This window comes from Lycorma delicatula, chromosome 4 (genome assembly GCF_047948215.1).
Source record: "Lycorma delicatula isolate Av1 chromosome 4, ASM4794821v1, whole genome shotgun sequence".
NCBI lineage: Eukaryota > Metazoa > Arthropoda > Insecta > Hemiptera > Fulgoridae > Lycorma > Lycorma delicatula.
Window position 1 is genome coordinate 160627643 of NC_134458.1, and position 21786 is coordinate 160649428.

Genomic DNA, 21786 nt, shown 5'->3' on the forward strand with positions numbered 1-21786 from the left:
GTTTGCCCTTTATATAACACCTTAAAAATTTCAGTATGGGCCAAATTTTTCACTAGTTATAATTATAACAAAGTGTTCATACAAAACGTTTGTATGAACGTTTTTCCTTATTTTAAGCTTATCCTAAAATTAATTTCCTTTCCTCCTGAATCACTCTCTACATAAATTAATTTGAGTTTAAACATCACAGATTCTATACTCTCACACCTCTTAAATTGTTGGTGGTAACAATAAAAATTTTGTCCTGTAAATACCCTAGGTACATTTCTTCATTTTTACGTCGAAAGAAGTAAGAGGCAAACATAGGCCAAAATGTTTCCCGTGTATGAAAGTTTTGGAACCAGAGAGCAAGCTACCAAATAATTTGGAACGCCATTTAGAAACCCAGCGTTGTTAAAAAGAATTAATTCAATAAAATAGTACTTTTCATAAGCAGTCATCAACACCAAGCAACACTTTGCTAGCATCTTAAAAGGTTGCACAATTGAAAACTGTAAGAAGACCCGTGCAACCGCAAAAAAACGTATTCTTCGATTTTTGCGCTTCTATCGAGTTGATTTTTCTCGATGTATGAAATCCATTTTTGAAGTACTCTTCTCACAGTGCAAAAGAAAAAAAAATCTGATCTAGTTGACTTGTAAAAATACGTAGAAAACAAAATTTAGTTGTCAAATTAACTGAATTTTTTATGTCAGTAAAAGGTGAAAATCCACACCTAAGTGGTAAATCTAAGAGAATTTTAATTCCATTTGCTACGTTTTATAGGTACGAAGCTGGGTCTGTGATAAAATTTAAGTATGGCCTATAAATCAATGTGGGGAAAGAAATGAGAGTGGCTGTGTTAATTTAAATTCACGATTAGAGAAACTGTGTGGCAATCAACAGTCTTATCCCACTAATAATTATAATTAGTTGAATTCGTTCAGTTACATTTTTTTGTGATCTAAAATGCGTTTTATTATTTTTACCTAAATTTTGCAAAATATTATTGGCTATTTCGAAAAATGGTACTTGTTAGAATTTGGCCCTGGGTGCCTTGGGAAAAATGTTGATTCAGTAAGGGCGCCAAGAATCGAAAAAGTTTGGAAACCACTGTTTTATATAAAAGAACAACACAATAAATTTAAAATAATTAAAAGGAAATAATAATATAATCTGCAAATGCTACTTACAATATAGTATTATCATAAAACTGCTGATGTTAAATTCGTTGTAGTTACCTGAAACAGAAAATTAAAATAAAATTTCAAGGTATATACAATATATAAGAAATATACACAGAGCGAGTTAAAGTATGTTTTACATACTTAAAACCGCTTCAGATAGAATACTGTAACTTTCAGGATAAGGTATCGGTCAACTACTTTACCTTTTGAAGAGAAATAGAATTTCAATCCCTTCTTGGAGGGTGGCCGAGGGTTGTAACTCAAATATTTTAAATGGTAATACCTTTGTGTGATAAATCATTTTAAAGGTCTCTTTAAGACAAGAAAGATTTTATAAATAAAAAGTTTGTTCGATGTCTGTACTCGAAATGGCAAAGGGAATAAAATGCTACGTTTTAGAACTAGTTTGGCCTAAACGTGAATAAGGTGAACTGCTAAACTCAACGGGATAAATAGATCATTATTCTGCAGTCTAATAACCGCTGTATAAATCCAAACTTTCTTTCTGTCCTCTGTCTACGTCAATATTAAATTGGAAATTTAATATCACAGGAAACTGAAATTTGGTTAACTAACTGTTCTTACCAAAACTGTATGCAACATCATACAATTTACCAATAAGGTTTCAGAATTCTAGAGGGTTTCAAAATGTGAAGAAACAAATTTACCATTTGGATCGTGAAAGTTAAAATTTTTACATGCAATTATATTAACTACTACTTGCATTTTAACCCCATCTCTTTAAAAATGTATAGGGAATAATTTTTTTTAATTTTAAAAATTGATCATTTTATGAAAAAAAATGTTTTTATTTATTTTCAAAATCACCAGTTGTACAAGGTATAAGCATATTTACTCTATAATATACATGCTTATCTTTCGTTTTATCTTACAGATACGTGGCTAGACTTTCAATGGTAATTTATGACTTAAGACGGCCTTAGATAACTTCATAATAATTTGTTCAATTTTAATTATAAACAAGGAAGTTTTACAATTTTTATTTTTTAAGCTTTGCTTTAAGATAAGAGCAACAATAATTAATCGAAAAATATTTAAATTCATGAAGACGTTCTGTATAATACTGTAAAAAAACAAAAAAGTAAGTCAGAAGTTTAACGGAAATTTATTAGAATATTGTTTATTTTTAATTCCATGGAGGTGGGATAAATCTCGTGAATGGTAAGAGCCTTACAAAAATATTTTTCAGTAACATTTTTATTAATTTATTTAAAAAAACGTTTGATAATATGTTTTCTGAAAACATTAAATAATCATTTTAAAAATTTGAACAGAAAAAATTTGTGTGTATATATATATATATATATATATATACACTTTTCTTTTCACAGAATGTTCAACTAAGTATGGCATTCCTTACATCATTTTTCAACATTTCAACATAGAAAAATGAAATTTAGTAAATGTTCCTGCCTCAAAACAATCTATTATTCGGTGGAATAGTATTGCACCAAACACTTAGAATGCCACTAGGAAAGAACAACTCAAATGTTTTAAATGGAAAAGGTACTGTTATGAAATAATTTTAAAGAGCATCGAAAAATAAATATTTTGACTTAAAAATCTTGAAATTATAAAATCTCTAACCAAAATGGCGCTCATTTAACTTTTTTTACAACTAGGTTCATTGGTTGTTCAGTTTCTTTTAAATAGTTGTTCAAAGTAAAAGATTAAAATTAAAATTTATCAAATGCTCCGAAAAGTTAAAGGTTTTGATGTAAAATCTTTGACTTAACACAACAAAAATCAAAATCGAAATGTGTCCTTTGGCAATGTATAGTTACCTCACAGCGAAAAGTATATCACTAGGAAGATTTGCTGGACTTTATTTTCTGAAAATTTATATATTAGCCATATTTATGACTGTTTATGAAGAGTGTTTCAGAAAAAAACCGGGAGGAATTTCGATAAACAACTTAAAAACGATTAGTTTTCGTGTTATAGCTTACGAAAAATTTCATTCTGATTTCTCGTCCAAGCATAAAATTAAACAGTACTGTTATTCTTGGAATGTACATCATTAATGGGTAAATATTTAAAGATTTCATATAGTTATGATCCGAGGGATTTAACGAAACAGGTCCTAGAACTATCTCTAGTATTTTTTTTGAGAAAATTATTATAAAGCACAAAAAACTGGTGTCACAAATATAATTTTTTGGGTTTTGCTACAGCAAACAAAATTTATACAGGATTAAATTCTGATAAAATGTTCAAGAAAATTCAAGCGATAACTTTAATTGAATTTGAAAACGTGTTTAAGAAATTTTATTTTATTAAAAACAAAAAAGATCGAAATGTGTCAAAAAAAAGATTTGTATTATAATTTTAAATGAAAACGAAGAGAATTCAATGTCGGAAATTATTTAAACAAAATAAAATAAATAATATGATATTTAATAGCATAACTTACATACCATTTTGTTATGTTAAAGATATTAAGAAACGAAAATTCATTATTTAGAAATAAAATATTAAATATTATTTAAATAATAAAACATTATTTAGAAATAGTTTTTGAAAAATTAAAAAAAAAAAAATGTTAATATTTTTGTTTTGTAAGTTGGCAGTTTTAACAGTTATCAATAGAAATCTATGTATTCGTCCGAATAATTTAATATGCTTTCCAAATTGCAGAAAAATTGTATACACTACAGTGATCAATTTTTAACATAGGATTTAGATGAATTTTTATAACTTGTCTGACCTAGTAAAAATATTCCTTTCTTCTTATACGTAAAAAAATATCAAATGAATAAAAAAGAAACTAATACAAATAGTTAGGGTAAAAATAACTTTTATTACTAATGGTGGGGCGGGGGGGGGGGAAATAAAATTTTATGCGCATTTTGACGAAGTTTAGTAACACTGTGTGCATATTTTTCCTGTAAATGAAATACAAATCTGAATGATAAAATATCGGTAAACGTGTAGCAAACAATAAAACTTTATTTTATTCTCAACATGTATAGCAGATATAATAATGGTAATATTTAATAGTTACTGAAATAAAGGAAAGCTGAATACTTTCATTTAACACGTACAGCGCTGTTTCCTCCAATTTTCACTTAATTATCTCAAACTTTCCACATTTTCATTCGAGAGTGCTTCAAGCTAGTTTCATAACACGTGTTTCTAATACTTATTATATTTATATTACATTATACAGCCAACAAGTTGGAATACAGTTACAAGTACTTGTTATAACAGTATCTCTAGTTATAATATAATTACGTAGTACAGAATTTACTGTTAATAATATCTTGCTTATCACTACATTTAATTTCCAATTACAAGTTACTATTATTATTATTAAAAAAAAAACAATGGAATATACATTCTCATACATATTCTTCTGATTAAAGATAACAGGAATTATAATTTTAGGCTAATTAGTTGTCTATCTCATATATTTTGCTTTATCGACAATATTTAGATATTTGTAAGAATGAATGTTTTTCTATTAAAATATCACATCTAAACTGTCAAATAGAATATGATAAATCCGACAAGCTGGTTCTAGCCGAACCCAGATTGCATTTTAGCTCATTTAAATGTTGAATCCATCAAATTATCTGCGCCACAAAATTAGGAGGATTTTATTAAATATTTTAAAATAACTTGGCAAGGTTTATTAAATATTACGTAAAGAATATATTTAAATAAAATATTATCTTCATTAAGTTTATCGTGTAATTAATCATCATCATAAGGTATCCTGCCCACCGGCAAGTCCCTGACACCACTAACGCCTGCAATTTTTTTCTGACATCAAAGATACCGAAGAGGTCAGCCTTTGCTAATTTTGTAACTTTCGTTTTTGATGTTATCTATCATCTGTAGTATTCTTCTTCTTCCTGTTCTCCTTACCCCATTTGAAGTACCTTCAATCACGGTTGTTAATACTTGTGTACCTCTTCCTATTAATATACGACCGATCAAATCACCATTCCTCCTTTTAATTGTTTCCAACATCTTCTTTTTTTCTTTACCCTTTTCAATACGTCCTCGTTACTAAGTCTTTCTACCTACTTCATCTTCACGATTCTTCATCACACCCCCATTTCCATAGCTTGGATATTATCCTTCTCTCTCTTACCCAAAATTCATGCTTCGCATCCGTACAAAAGCACATTCCATGCGCAACATTTAACCAGTCTTTTCTTTAGATTCAAGTCTATTTTGCTACAAAGCAATTTCTTCTTTTTATTAAAGGCCTTCTTTACCATGTCTATTCTCGACTTAATTTCTGTATCATCCCTCCGATTATCATTTAACTTGCTTCCTAAATACTTGTGTTTTTCAACTTGTTCTACTTTCGCTTCCTTTGTATGCACTTTCATATTTTCTTTGTCATTAACTCTCATAGCTTTAGTTTTCCCTTCATTAATTTTCATGACACCTCTTCATCATTTCTTCTAACTTAAATGTAATCCTCTGTAGCATTTTAGTGTCAATCGCCAGTAGACCATGTCATCCGCAAATCTTACGCAAACAATTTTCTGACCTCCAATATTATTTATTCCTTTTTTATCATAATGATGATGTAAAAAATATATTTTTTTTTATTCGAGACTAACAGCAGTTTCTGTCATTTATTGTAGACATAAATTTTATATTACAAAAAGAAATTGTAACAGCGAACTTTATACCGATCATATAATATCATGTTTATTTAAACCATTTTAACATACTAGCTCATCATCACATAAAAACTTTCAGTTTGTTCTCGGAGAAAAAGGATATTCCTCATGATCATAGCTAATTAGCCTAGGTATCAATAAGGATGATCTCTCGAAATTTCTGGCTGAAGTTTACTTTTTTATTGATAATATAGTCAGTGAGGAATAAGCAGTTTACTAACATCATGCGTTCTTAAATTCTACCGTCGGTCTTCCTAATCGCAGTATAAGACTAAAAGGAGAAACTCCTATAAGGAATGTTTTACTTAATTTAAAATCGAACTTTGTAATGGAACTAGATTACAGATTCAACCCCTTAGAAATAACATTATAGAAGAAACAATTATATATATAATATTATACTATATATTATTATTATTATTATATATATGATTTCAAGTTACCCGTTTTAATTCATATGTGTTTGTATTTTATTGACGATAAATTAATCTCTGGACTAAAAACCGAAAGATACAGGTGTTAACATAAGATCATGCTTTTCTCCGAGTCAGTTATACGCTCGAGTAAGCAACAAGTGTTGTTGCTCATTCTTTTATTTTATGTTTTATTGTTTGTTCCAGATAGAAAGACGACCGACGTAGTTTACTATATACTTGTAGAGGCATTTTAAAATATTTCTTATAAAATCAGAGAGAAAACGTATGAATTAGATAGCCAAATGCCATTTTTACGCCATTTATATGTACATATATGAAATAAAAGAAACAATGCTTGCCCACTTGTAAAATTATATATTTTTTTTAAGTATTCAAACTTACGTGAATAAAAGGTTTTATGAAAAAGAATGAGGTAGATTGATGACAGTCGTTACTTGACTTTATAAGCGTGAAAGAATATTCAAATTTTTTATTCTAATGTAACTATTATAAAATATGATTATCTTACGTGATTTTGCTACGACCGGCATCAAAATCAGCCACAGATTTGATAAGAAAATATGTATTAATTTATAACAATTTTTGAGATAGAACTAAGGAACAACCGTGATAAGCCGGGCACGCAACTATCAAAATGTTTGTATGTTAATAAATTATAATGATGCTTACTTTTACTTTAAAAAGTATTGACCTATTTTAATAATTTTTGTTTTTACCACTGTGTAATTGTACTTGAAGAAAGTTTTAAGACGTAATTTATTTAGATAACTCAATTACTGGATAAGCCAGTAATTTTCGTTCCTGTAAATGCGTCCCTGTAAAACAAAAATTAATTTTGTCATTTTTACGTAAAAATAAAATATAAAATACATTTTGCACATGTTATCTAGTCAGTTGGGTGAAAAAAATATGATTTTACTGTTTAAGGGATGCATTAAATAAAACAAGGTGCAGGTGGTTTTTTTATTTCATTGCAATCGCTTCACTTAAATACAATTTAAAAAAATAAATAAATAACTACATAGTCCTTTGCTGTTTTCATAAGTTACAACCTGTATTATGTTAGAAAACATGCAAATAAAATTATAATAATTAAAACACTTACTTTTTTAAACATGATAAACATAATTTTTTTTTTACAAAATCTACCCTATTTATTCCATAATTACATATGTAAATATAAAATAATAAATTTACTTTTTTATCTAAACAATATATTCTATTTTTTAAATATAACAAAACCATTTATTTTATTTCTACATACGTAATGCTAATAGCTCGCTATCAATTCGTGCACGAAAAGGGTTATGTAACTACGATACGAGGATTTACTTTTTAAAAATATTTTTAATACAAATAAACAAAATTGTATCAAAGCACGTTAAAAATATCCCTATTTACATTTAGGAATAATTTTAAACTCGTGTATTATTCTAAAACATGACCTATAAGTATTGCATAAATGTCAGTCTTTTGCTATGTAATATTATTCTGCAGTACTATTAACTTTATTATGAACTACATATAATGTATTAAAATTTCTGTATAAAACGAATCAATAAAAATGTAATTTCCAGTTTAATTTAACAGATACGAGGATCAGCGCTTAATTTAACTTCACTTATGTCTTTAAAGATAATTTGCGAATATTATCTTATAAATTAAGAAAGAAATTGTATTGTTAAAAAAAAAAGTTAAATATCTACTTAAAAAAAAGCCGACAAAGAATTGCACAACTTTCTTCCCTCAGAAGACTACTACTTTCGAGATATATTATAAGTAAGCACAAAGATTTATAAACTTCATGGATTCACTTTGCGATAACTTCGACTAATTTTATTAGATATTCTTGGGAGATAAGGGGCTCGTAGGAACTACATCTCCCAATTCCCTTACTCAATCGTAGCTAAAGTTAATTGGCAACAATGAACTGTTTAGACGCCATAATCAAAATGTCATAAAAATCAATTAATCCAGAATAAAAAAAATTTGACGAAATAAGCAAAAAAAAAAGAAAAAAGTCCCTCATCACTAAATTAATTTTCCCAAATATGAAACCAAAGTGAAATAGTAATGTAATGAAATCATTTAATTACTAAAAGAATGTTACTTTGAGTCCAGAAACGACAATAAATCCCATTCCTTCGTGGAGGTTTGAATAAGACTGAACACATCGGAAAGGATCTTAGCTACCCTAAATTACGTGAAAAAACTTACCTACCTATTGATTAAAATTTAATACTCGAGACCCAACAGGTCGATATCTCCTTGCCCCCTTGAACGTTTGTGACCAATATTGATGACGTCAATGTCCCATATACTGAAATCATCTGAATTGTGCCAACAGGAAATTGTCCAACGATTGCCCGAAAATGATACGTGAAATTTAGAAAAGAAGAATTACTTTGTATGGACACCTTAAGAGAATGAATGAGTAAAAGATTAACTAAAAGAATAACATTTTTTTTTTTTGAAAATGGGAAAATGGATCATGATAAAGGTTGGACAGGACAAACTAGAAAAGATCTTGAAGAAATAAGAATTAAACAGAACTTAATGTTTGACAAAACAACTTCAGAAAGAAAATTAACTTTTTTAGAAGTTTCCAGGAAGAAAAACCTTAAAGAACATCTAAATGCTTATAAGAAAGGAAAAGACCTTTTCAACGTATGAGAGAACACTGGAGAAAAATGAAAGATAACTGAAAAAAAGAAATAGTTATCTTTCCGTGGTCCGCAGGTAACCGGCAAAAAATTAAATTGCTGGGCAATTTCATCCTATTATAAAAACATTTCTCTTTAGAGCTGAACACCTCGCCTAAAACCATTTTTCTGGAGCCGTTTTTAAACCCCCCCCCCCATTTTTTGAAAAACGTTTTTAATTCTTTTTTTTCTTCTTAAATATAATCAAAACTTTGAGTAATAAGTTTCTTCCTGATTACAGTGACTTTTTTTATTTTTTATTTTGTAAAGGAATTGCATTTTATGGTCAAATTTTGGTCCTTTTTCTTTGATAATGGCTATGTCATTTTTGAGAGCGACTTTTGAGTCGTATCGTGTCAGTTCAACCATTATGGTGACATAAATTATTAAAAATCATATACGTACATTTTATTTAGTCATTAAAAATATTCAACTTACTTAATACATAATAATCTGTTTCATACATCATGTGAGGATCGGGAACGAGTATATTTGCTACTTTAGATACTTAAAATAGCTACAAAATAATCCGCAATTAAGAAGGCGTTGATGAAAATTATTTGAGTAGGCTATAAGTACAATATGAACGTGATGCAGAATTTTGTTAGTAGCTTGTACCTCTAATCAGTATCATACACTGAAAATAAATCTATGAATGCCGTTCCTGTTTTCAACTTTTCTGGAATCCTTCTTCAATGTTAGAGTTAAGCGCAAATACCTGATATAATAATTTCTACCTTAAAGCCAACCGGTCAGCTGGTAGAGCGATGTCAGTTACTGTTCATATTCTACTATACAATAGCCTTTCTAACAATTTATATCATACCCTTAGCAATGATGTAGAATGACAGCTAGCGACATCTTTCACGTGTATGCCTGGTTTCAACATTGCTATTATCTTACTCTTTTTCATCAAGGATGGTAATTTTGCAGATTTAAACATTTTATTATAGAAAGCTTTCAGCCACTCTATAGTATTTCAGTCACAGCTCATCAAGAATTCAGAGTAGATTTCATCTGCACCGGAGGGTTTACATGTTTTGACCGACGCAGTTGCTCAATTAACTTCATCCGTTCCAAAGGGAGCTGAGAGTTGCATTCTCTGAGCAGTGCGTGAAGTATTCATAGTTAGGCTCCTCTATATTTGTTTGTTTTCCTTCTAAAACACTTACGTCCCTTGAATTTAGTCAAAAATCCTACTAGCAGTATTATTTGGATCAACAGTTGTAATATGCTTCTCAGTAGACAGTCGTCTAAACAAGGCCCCAGCCTTTTTATTTCAGTGTTGGAAGGAAGTTGATAGTTTCAATTGCTTCCTTCTACTTTTACCTCTATCCGTGATTAAGTGCATTCAGTAGTTTTGTTGCATTCTCTGAACTGTCATTCTTTCCATTTATTGACCGTAAATTTCTTGACATTCCTCATTCCAGCCTGGGATCTACGATCTCCTAAAACCCAATGGGGGTATACCTCTATACCCTATATACCTCTATACCTATACCTATATACCTCTATACCCTCTATACCTATATGAAGGTATACCTCTTGGCAGCACTGATAGTAATTCTAACAGATTTATTATAATTTTCCACAGATGGCTATATCTATCATATGTCGTTAATAAAATCCTAAGCGAATTAATCCGAATTTGCCTTACCAAAGTTCCACCTTGGTTTTGGGTATGATTTGACATGTGGAACTCTTAGGCCTGTACAGGATCTCTTGTCTAGTTGGCAATAGTATACTGTCGCTATTTTTGCTAACAAAATGTTAGGCCCGGGTTATAATCCTTTTTCCATCTTGCAGAGGAGAAAGTTCGTCGGTTTTTCCGTCATACACCAACTGCCAATCATTAGAATCAATCTGTCTTTGGACAGTGTCACCATTACTGTCAGTTTCCTCATAGCTTCACAAAGTGTGATGTGATTTAAAAATGACCCAATATAATGTGGGGTTGGTTGGAGAGAGGAAGATGGTGGATTGCTCCAACTATATAGCATCCAGGATCTTTTTGTACAAGATCTTCATCACTATCGGTATGTATTTCCTGTAGCACAATCAAGTTTTCTTCTTTTGCTGAGTTTGCTATGCAGTCTGCTTTGGCCTTCAACGTTTGTTGTACAATACTTGTTTAGTGCCCTAGATGTTTTGGTCGTGGCATTACATATCGTAGATTGAAAGCCTTGTTTCCAACTAATTCAATCACCACTGTTGAGCATAGAAGTTTAGTGGAACGTCTACTCTGCGTCCTCCGATTTTATTTAAAAAGTAGGAGGAGACCTGTCTAACCCTTAGTTAATGTAATACGAATAATCTAAACTATTTAACCTCTTTTTTTAAGATTTTCATGTACCTTTCAGGCATTATGTATGAAATTAATTATAACTTACTGCAATGCTAGTATAAAATCTGTACAACGTCACTACTTTATAATACAACAGAGATAACTTTTTTAATAATAGTAACATGAATATTAGAAATAATTACAAAAAAAAAAATCAATTGATAAAGAGTAAGACCTTTAAATTCAGTCTATAATAATAATAAAATCTAACAATGTTATTACAGTAGACCAATAGTGCAGTGTAAATAGTAATGTTGTTGCCATAGACAACAATAATCATTTTTTTTAATTTTTATCAAACACATGTAATTTTAGCAGAAAAATGGAAAAAAGGAGTGTAGAATAAAAAAAAACAAAAACTAACAAGTAACATATATAATAAACAATGGTTGGTTGTTTTTTTAATGAAAATTTGTTAAAAAAGAAATGGAAATGGAGGTTCGTCAAATAACCCGTGTGAAAAAAAATGAATTCCAAGGATAATCCCCTTTACATTTACTGTTCAAGCTGGATTTATATATATATAAATAGAGTGTGGGCGTCTGTGAACATTTGGAAGGAAATTAGCGAGCGAGCGCATACACTCACACTTATCTACATATATACTTGAAAATTCTAATTAAAAGATGTACAAACTCGAAGTAAATCTTAAATAATAGTTAAATTGCTTAAGTTTATACCAGGATTAAATGAAACTAAGAGAGAGCAAGTCTTTGAATTTACTGAAATACATCAGAGCCATTTCATAAACAGTTCACAATTGTAGAACAGAAGTTCATCAACCCAAATTCATATTCTATTAAAAGATGCACAGAAGATAAGTAAATTACAAGAGTTATTGATAAGAAGAAAAGTTTAATTACACTCTGCATTTATAAAGAATAATAGCCAAACAATGCATATTTTTTGACATTTCTTTTTCTTATGGTTACAAGAAAACAATCAGAGTCGTTTTTCTGAAAGTAATGATATTATTACCAGTTATACAGCGAATACGTAAAATGATGTAATTACTCTCGTGCAGTTGAACATCTCATGTTTTTAGAAGGCTAGCAATATCGATATGAAATAGTTTATTTGGCTGGATTTAAGAAGGCAATGCAAAACCGCTTACCTCTTTATTTTATCCCGTAATCCTTTCATAACTCTGTTATTTTTCAAAAGAGATGTCATATTCAGGTGTCTCAAGTCACGTTACGGTACACGTAAACAATTGTCAAATAGTTAAAAAATAATGTTGTTTTTTCTTTTAAATTGAATATATACTAAAAATTTAATTATAAGAGGATGTCTTTATCGGTGGAATTTAAATATTTGATTTATTTTGTTAAATCTTTTCAAAAGTTACAGAAAAGTTAAAGACAATAAAGTTAGATTAAAAATGAAATACGATGGTTATCTACTTATTTAAAAAGTGTATAATATATAATTAATTGAGTTCTTCATTTTTAATTACTAAAAGAACTAAAGAAATTCATTTTCGATTACTGTTTATACATTAATGATCATACGGTTACCTTAAGCAAGTCCTCTGTATCATATCATTTCCATCCTCTTCCATATCTAGCTAAATCTTTGTTTTCTAATAATTAACATTTCCTTTTAGTTCCATCTATTTTTTACTCTTTTCCGACCTCTCTTCTTTTTGTCTTTTACTAACCTTCTGAGAAAAAGGATCGATTAAAAAAAATTTCGAAGGATCAGTCGTAATATATTCCACTTGTTTATTCTACTTTTCTGGTCAAGCTTCATTTTTGTCACTTATTACATTTTCAATCCCTCTGACAATCTAATTCTCTCCGATCTCTTCCACACCTACATTTCAAATGCATCCGGCCTTTCTTTTTTACCTTTTGCTTTTTGTCCATTTCCACACATATAAAAAAGATTATTCCAAATTTAACACTGCAAATCACCACTTTAAGTCCTCAATCTTATCACATAATATTTTTTTCTGTCTAATACTTCTTTAGCTTTTGTTACTATTAATTTCATTTCATTTTCACTTTTGCAATCTTCTTTTAATATTGTACCAAAACATCCGTACTTTTTTTTAACAGTTCAATTTTCTTTATTTTTTGTAGATTTGCTTCCTTCAATTGTCATACAGTCTCCTATTCTCATTTCTTTAATCTTCATACCATATCCTCTTATGTTTTCTGATACGAAATTATCTGTCAATTGGCATAAAAACATGAAACTTTATGATATTTATTTTCCTTTATCCCACGCTAAACTTTACATCTTCTTCTAGGGAATTTTTGATCATATTTTTAACAACGTATAATCAGCATCCTGTCTTACCCTCTTCCTAATTGAAATTACTCGAATTGTACTTCTTTTATTATCATAACAGTACATACTCATAAAATTAAAAAAAGGAAAAAGTATTTGAAGATAATATTATAGTTGGATGTCGTAGTTGATTATATAGATAATTATAACTAATCATTTGAATGGTGTTCCTCAAATATACTATCTTAATGAGTGTATGTTTCCATTATATTAAAACCTGAGAAAAATAAAATCGTGATAAATATTTACTCATTAAAGGTTATAAAATTTCTATTCACTGAAGCAATATATTTTAGAAACATTTCCTTAAAATAGTTAACCGTTGCCACATGATACTTGATAAATACGGATCGATATTTCAAATTGTTTTTTAGACTATCATATTTTTCTTTCATCGTGAACAGAAGTATATCTATAAATATAACGCCGAGAAGAATGCGACTGAAAAAATAAAATATTAACGGTTTTCTTTTTTCAACAAAAATAATTATTATTACTCAGTGAAGAAAATAAATTGAACCTACAAATCATTTTGAAAATAACAATAAACATTTAGCAACAGCCAGCTTGAACGTGATAGATAATTTACAAAACGTTTCACAATTATAATGCATTTCTAAGGAACACAGCTCCTGATTTTCTATTTAAATGGAAAAAAGAATAATAGAAATATAGTTAATACACCTTTCGATCTTAGCTACCGGTTACTGAAACACATGTTATTTATAGACAGATTACAAAAATATTTTTATTAGAACGAAACATGAATTATTATTTGAATATATTTAAACATATTACATTTCATTTAACCGATCCGGCTTTGAATAATCATTTTTTCCTTTCAATTTTAATAAATACTAAAATGAATAATATTTATTTGAAGTGTTAATAAACACTTAAATCTTAACGAGTAAAACATAAAAAATGAAATTTAGCGAATGCTCCAACCTCGAAACGACCTATTTTTCGGTACATCAATATCACACCTCCGAACTTCCATAGCGTTAATTCAATAATTTTTAATACGATATTTAACAGGATTTTTAAAACTATACGTAAACAACATTAAATGGCCACTATTTTGGTTAAGATTATTGTAGCCGGAAGTTTTTTTAGTAACAATTTTGTTTTTCAATGCCCTTAAAATTATAATACAACCTTACTATTTCTACTTAAAATTTTTTAGTTGCTCCCACGTGAAAGCTTGGGGATGTGGTTGTTTAATGCCGGCAAATAGATACTTTCGCGGTAGGTGGATTTTTTAAATTTCAATTTTTTATGTTTAACAGTTAAAAATGTACTCAACTCTGGGTAATATCTTAAAAATAATTAGAACATTTTAATACTTTTCTTTTTGTATCTCCACTGAATACTTTCTCTGAGGTCTGGGTTTCTTCAAAACGGATTTTCTTTTATTATTATTTTAATAAATTAATTAAAAATGTAGTTAAACTTCGATATTGTATAGATAGTTGTTTACTATTCTAGTCGTTGTAATAATAAAATTAATTATTCTGCGGGTATTATAGTATACTGGTAAATTACGAAACTGCTGTTTTGTACCACATTTAAATATACATTTTTAAATGCAAATTTGAATTCTGAATAATTTAAATTACTGTTGTTCAAATTTAACTTTCTTTTAGCTTCTGTTTTCATTGTTTTTTTTTTTGTGTTTTTTGTGTGAAACTTAAATTTAAGCGGACCGTAGATTCAACAATGTTATAATTTTGATTAATATATTTATTTTCCAGAAACCTTGAAAGCGTTTTTTTTTTTTTTAAATATTGTTTGTCATTTTAAGTAGAAATTAAACATTTTTCCCATCATTTTCTATTTTATACACACTTTATTTATTATAAATATTGGAATTAATATTATTGTTTTTAATTAATTTTTTGTTATTAATTCTATGATCTGTTATTTTCAATGACTATATGTTATTTAATATATATTGATATATAATATATATACTGAAATATATATTTTTCAATGTATTGTGTTAACGTTGAAATTAATTCATAAAAAATTTCTTTGAATTATGTGAATTAAACCATATTGTTACTATTTTTTTGTTTTATTTTTAGCAGCATTAATTCATGTCTGTAATCTTATCGTAAGTATTCGATTTTGTCTTTATTAATTAAATTCGTTTAACTGTTAAGAATATCATCTGTGTAGTTTAGGGTTTTATTTATTACATAATCTTGTTTATTACTCTATAGTAGTACGGAAATAATGATTTAAGTTTACTTTATTGTTACTAGTGATATCAATTTTTAGATAAATACCCGGTATAAATTAATTATTTTATTTTTTATTTTCCCGACTATTGTTATATTGTTCCTGCTGCTGCAACATGCAAGGGGGAAAATGTAGCGATGATCGCTAAAAATGTTGGTCATCAGGTTTTTGCAAATATCGGCATTTGAAGAACACCCATAGTTCAAAATCAACGAAAATCGTTATGGAATTTCCGGAAAATGTATGTACGTGTGTTGTTGGCCTGTATTTTAATTACAGAGTGATTTTTAGTCCTGTTACCCAATTGTTCATGTCTGGTAATTTTTTTCTAAGAAAGGGAAATTTTGTTTTGTGACACAAGTTGGTAGCGCTACTCAACCGGTATAGATACGGCAGTGTGAGTTGATTATCCTAGAGCTGTGTAAACATTTTCCGGTCGTGTTACCAACAGAATGTCTTTTACCATAGAACAACGAGTTTTCATTCTTGAACAATATTTTGCTACGAAATTGTACGCGAGTGTAAAATAATCATTTCAAATTAAATTTGTTGGTGTTCCTCCGCCAGAAAAAATGTCAATTACTAGGCTGGCAAACCGATTTCGAGAGACAGGTAGTGTTTGCAACAGAAAACGTAGCGGTCGACCAACTCGCTTGACAGATGACGTTTTAGAGAATGTGAAAACAAGATCGCTCAATTCTCCACGGAAATGTTTACGAAAACTCTCCACGCAAGTGGATATGTCATATTCGAGTGTTCAGAAAGCCGCTAAAAAATTGAAATTGTATCCGTATCGCGCACGAGTAGCCCAAGAGCTTCAGCCTCCAGATTTAAACAAGCGATTGCAATAGCCGTTGGTTTAGGTCTCTCGTAAACGATAACTGAATCGAATTTTTAAACACAGTGTTCTTTAGCGATGAAGCTTGTATCCATCTCGATGGTTATGTGAACAGTCAAAACTGTCGAATTTGGGTGGTTGAAAATCCTAACGCTTTACAAGACAAATCTTTGCATCCTGAAAAAATTGGTGTGTGGTGTGCGATATCTCGTCATCGTATAGTCGGACCCATATTCTTCGAACAGACAGTAAATGGTGAAGTATACAGGAATATTGTGCGTCAATTTGTGTCCCTCCTGGAACCTTACGAACGGTTTTGCTGGTTTCAGCAAGACCTCGCTACATGCCACACGTCTCGAGAAACCGTGGATTTTCTGCAAGAGTTCTTTGATGATCGAATAATAATCAAGGGCTTATGGCCTGCAAGGTCCCCAGACCTCACATCTCCTGACTACTCTTTGTAGGGCTATATTAAGTCCGAGGCCTTCAAAAACAATCCTCACACTACTGATGAACTTAAAGTCAATATTACAGACTTAATCACGAATATTTACAATGCAACTCTTAAAAAGGTTTCTGCTAATATCCTGAAAAGCCGTGCATGCCGTGCGTGTATACCCGCAAGGGGTGAGAATTTTAAGCATATTCTTTAACAATTATGTAAGTAATAGCGTTTTATTAAATCTCTTTTGTAAGTAAAAAATACATGTTTTTATTCCACCTAAATTTCCCTTTCTTAAATTACATTTAAAATTGGGTAACAGGACTAAAAAGTAACTCTGTATAATTTTCTGACTGGCTCAACATAAGTTCTTTGATAATGGCTCAAAAGATTTTTATATGTAGGGGATTTATGGCATTAAATTTTGAAAATCAATAAAAAAGGGGAGAGATAGTTTTCGTCTCTTTTAATTATTGACTTTTTGTATAGCGGTCGTAAAAATATTATTTTTTAGTCCACTGAATGTATTAAGTTTTTAAAATTACAAAGTTTCAAATTTAAATTAAGGGGTGGGAGGATATTCAAAATTATTTCTAAACAGATTTTGCCACATATTTCAAAAAACCGTTGACCAAAAAATGTTCGCACAAATGTTCGACTACAGGGTCACAGACAAAGGTTGCAGCAATTTAAAAAATCCCTTTCGGAACACCGGAAGGCGGAGGTAGATTTCACCAGTGCTTAGTAGGGTAAAACAAAGATTTCCACCGTAAAGTTAAGAAAAACTTCAAATTTACTCAGTATGACAATGGTTGCATGGGAAAACTGTTTCACATTTTTCCACCCCATTTTTTCCACTCCCTGGGCCAATGGTTGGTGATATCAAAAACTTTTACTGACATAAGTTTTAGGCTCGTATTCAAAAAATAGTAGGAACTTTAAACTAATTCGATATTTATTTTACTTTATAAAAAAGTTATCGCGATATTTTTTTTTCGAAAAAGCCCCCACCACCATGGTCCGATTTTGCCCATTAACGAACTGGACCGAGATTTTGAGTCATTATATTTTATGTATCAATTTGAAAGTGACTGGCGTAAAATTACGGCAGTTATCGTGTCCACATGAAAGAGAAATATATATATATATATATATATATATATATATATATATATATATATATATATATATATATATAATCTTTTGAACTGACGGTGGTTTTTGGGTTTGGGAGATGTGAAAAGCGAAGATGTCTAAATTTTCCGGAAGTCGAATCATGATACCCATTACAATTTAAGCTTTCTTATGAAATCTACCTAAAAAATCGTACCTCAGAAACTACTACAGATAATCGAACGTGTACTTTTTTTTAAATTCGCCAACTGAAAGGGGTTTTTTACATACTTTAAATTGTTTCAATATGAGCTTCTTGGTCGCTCTGCTAATATCTAATATCCAGCCGATAATCGACTTCTGTCTAGGTTCGATGATTCATGGCAGGCGTAACTGTGGCAATAGTAGCGGTGATCCGTTGTTTTAAATGTTGTACATCCCTGTTTTTTTTTTTGTTACTGTAGACAATGCTTTTAACGAATCCCCTTACAAAAAGGTCTAGGGGTGTCAAATCTGAGATTCTCAGAAGCCAAAGCACTGGACCGCCCGTACAGATCCAACGATTACAGAATCTTTGATTGAGGGCGTTTCGAACGCCTAGGCTAAAGTGTAGGGGCGCACAATCTTGTTGAAATATTACAGCAACATTACTTACTACTGGTTTAATTTCATTAACTTGCGAGAAAACGTGCAACAACTCTGGCGTATACGCTTAACTGCTTCGTCACTCGTTTTCGGCCGTCCGGGGGACCTTTTATCTTCCACGCTGCCAGATTCCTTAAACTCCTCGTAACACTGTCTAATGCTGTTTACGTGAAGGATATCATTGCCATAAACACGCTGGAAAGTATGTTGAACAGTTATTACTGATTTATACTCCGTTCACCACAAAACGCACTGTGCTTTCTGCTGAACTGTCGCCATTGCACTGACTGAGAACTAGAGATTTGCCGGTTGAAGCACAGACTTTAATGAATTGAATTAATGAACTTTGAGTATCTATCACTGTGTTTGCTGGGTTTGTACTGAATGATACAAATCATCAAATGAATATTACAACAAAAAAAATAGAATTAAATTTAGGTTAAATAAAATAAAATTAAATAGATTGATAAATTGTCTCATAAATAAAATTTTCCGTTTAATAAAATAAATAATGGGCTTTCCATACGGCCTGCGTGTGAGGCTAGAGGGGTGAATTGATGCGAGCACGTCGTGCGAGGCTAAACCAACCATTACTGGTAACAAATAAAGTGCTCCTGTGGCGCTGTTTTGGGAGGTGCAATGTGGTACTTTTATAATATCTCTGCAAACATCGTCCGATTTACAAAATTGAAACGAGGTATTTGCTAGTATGGTACAAAATCCACAACGGAACCAATCTAGAACAAAAATTAACTGATATACTCAGAAATGGACCTTATTTACACGACTGCCCAAAAGGGAGTGTAATGTCTGTACGTATATACGTTTGTATGTTCTAGCGTAGCAGCTCAACAGCTGAACCGATTTAGATGTATGACCCCGCACTGGAATCCTTACGTTGCGAAGAGTATCTTGGCTACGTAAATATATATTTAAATAAATCTACAAAATTAGAAAAAAAAATTATACTATATACAAATAATAGTATTTGTGTGTACAAAATTGTCATTCCTCTTTTATTATCCTATATTAATAAGCAATTTTTGTCAGTAATTTTTGTTTGGCAATCGAGTTTTTTTAATTTTTCATAATTGTCTCTTGTTGTTGTTGTAATTTCAATAAAGAAAAAAAAACACACAATAAATACCAATCCGGTAGCAGAACGATTGCATATTGGTCTTTCATTTGGATGGTTTAGGTTTCAAATTCCAGTCAAACTTTTCACGGGAACGTTAGATATGCTAGAAATATTCATACCTATTACCCTGCACAATTTTAAGCTTATATGGTAAATTAATTATTATTTAAAAAAATTACAAGGAAAAAAATTCAGTTAGTTAATATACCATGTAAAGTATGCACTTAAAAGTCAGATTGTTTGTCTTTGCCTAAATTTTAGGGATCTGTATGAAATAGTGGATAAGGACAGAATCGGAAGATATTTAAAAAAATAATAATTTTAAAATAATAATAATAATTTCAACGCATTTTCATTAAAATGCGTTGAAATTAAAATAAAAGAGCATAAAATTATTTTGAAAAATAATATCAGAGATTATTAATAAAAAAAAATTAAAATTGTAAGAAATCAAAATAATTAAACGTTTTATATATAATTATATATGTACAAAAGATCATATAGTGAAGTTTATAAAATTAGAAACGACATCACTCTTTTATTATTATATAATCATTTGAGGAACTTTTCACATGTTATCGTTCCGATAAAAGTAGTATCTAAAGAACTCATTTTTCATTAAATTTTTAAATAATAAACTACAAATTAACCAAATATGAAGATAAGATTTCTGAAATTTAGTTATAACAGTTATATATTACACTAGATAAAGTATTATTACTATTACTATGTCATTATATTATATTATTAAGGTCATATTATTACCTTTTGTTCTGCAGTATCTGTTCATTAAATGTTATAAAGCGACTTTGGAGAAAATTGTAGTTGTAGGTTTCACGGGTCAGGAGAAGCTTAGCGACGACTTATACGGCAGACACTGGTCAGAGGGGCTTATAGATAACGCTGACTCGTCTCATTCTAGTCAGCAAAGCTTTCATTCTTACGCCATAATTGAACACGGTTCGCTTAGCTTACTTTTCTATGTTATTGACTAGCAATTTGCAAATTAATACTGTATTTTAAGTAATATTTGTTTTAATGTAAACACGTACAAAAAGTGCAAATACTACACAACTTGCATACAGTTTATTTTTTCGACTATTTAATAGAACATAGTTGAGGGAAAATATTTCTATAGCATAAAAATGATATATCCAGATGTATTTTTTTTCTGAAGCGGGGAAAACGTCAAGATCCGGGGAAACCGGTTTTAAAATGTGCGTGTGTGAAAAAAGTTTTTATTCTCAATTTAATACTTATAAAAAATTCAGAAAATTTTGTTATCGTGAATGGTTTAAATACACATTTTTTTAAATGAAAAGTACATAAAATTTTATTTTATTAATAAATTTTGATACTTTATCATATATATTTATATACATATAAAGTACGTCTAATATATATATATATATACTGTTATTATTGATTGTAATTTTTTTTTTACAATCACAGGTTAATAATTATTAATAAATCAATATATTTAAATTAAAAAAAGTTAAAAAAAAATTAGATTAAGTCGGATTCGAACCGATGTGACTTCCCTTGTAAGATCCAAATATCTCATTAATTAAAGTTTTATTTGGCTATAACTCTGGAACCAATAAAAATAAGTATCACTTATGATGTATCGTTGAAAAGCTCTCAATGAGGGCTTATTACTGCAATTAAGAAAAAGTTCAAAATCCAGATTTTTTTTTGGATTTTGGGCTTTTTTGAACACTTTTGGACCATTCGATTGCAATCAAAACGGGAGGTGCA

General features: G+C 29.7%; 1 protein-coding gene across 2 annotated transcripts in view; it reads right to left on the reverse strand.

Moving 5' to 3' along the window:
- The window catches only part of LOC142322962 (uncharacterized), a 1168170-nt gene that overhangs the window by 395911 nt on the left and 750473 nt on the right, over positions 1-21786 (reverse strand). For both annotated transcript variants that reach the window (XM_075362062.1, XM_075362063.1), the window contains exon 6: positions 1173-1220. The gene's annotated coding sequence lies outside the window, so the exon portion shown is untranslated. The remainder of the gene's footprint in view (positions 1-1172; positions 1221-21786) is intronic.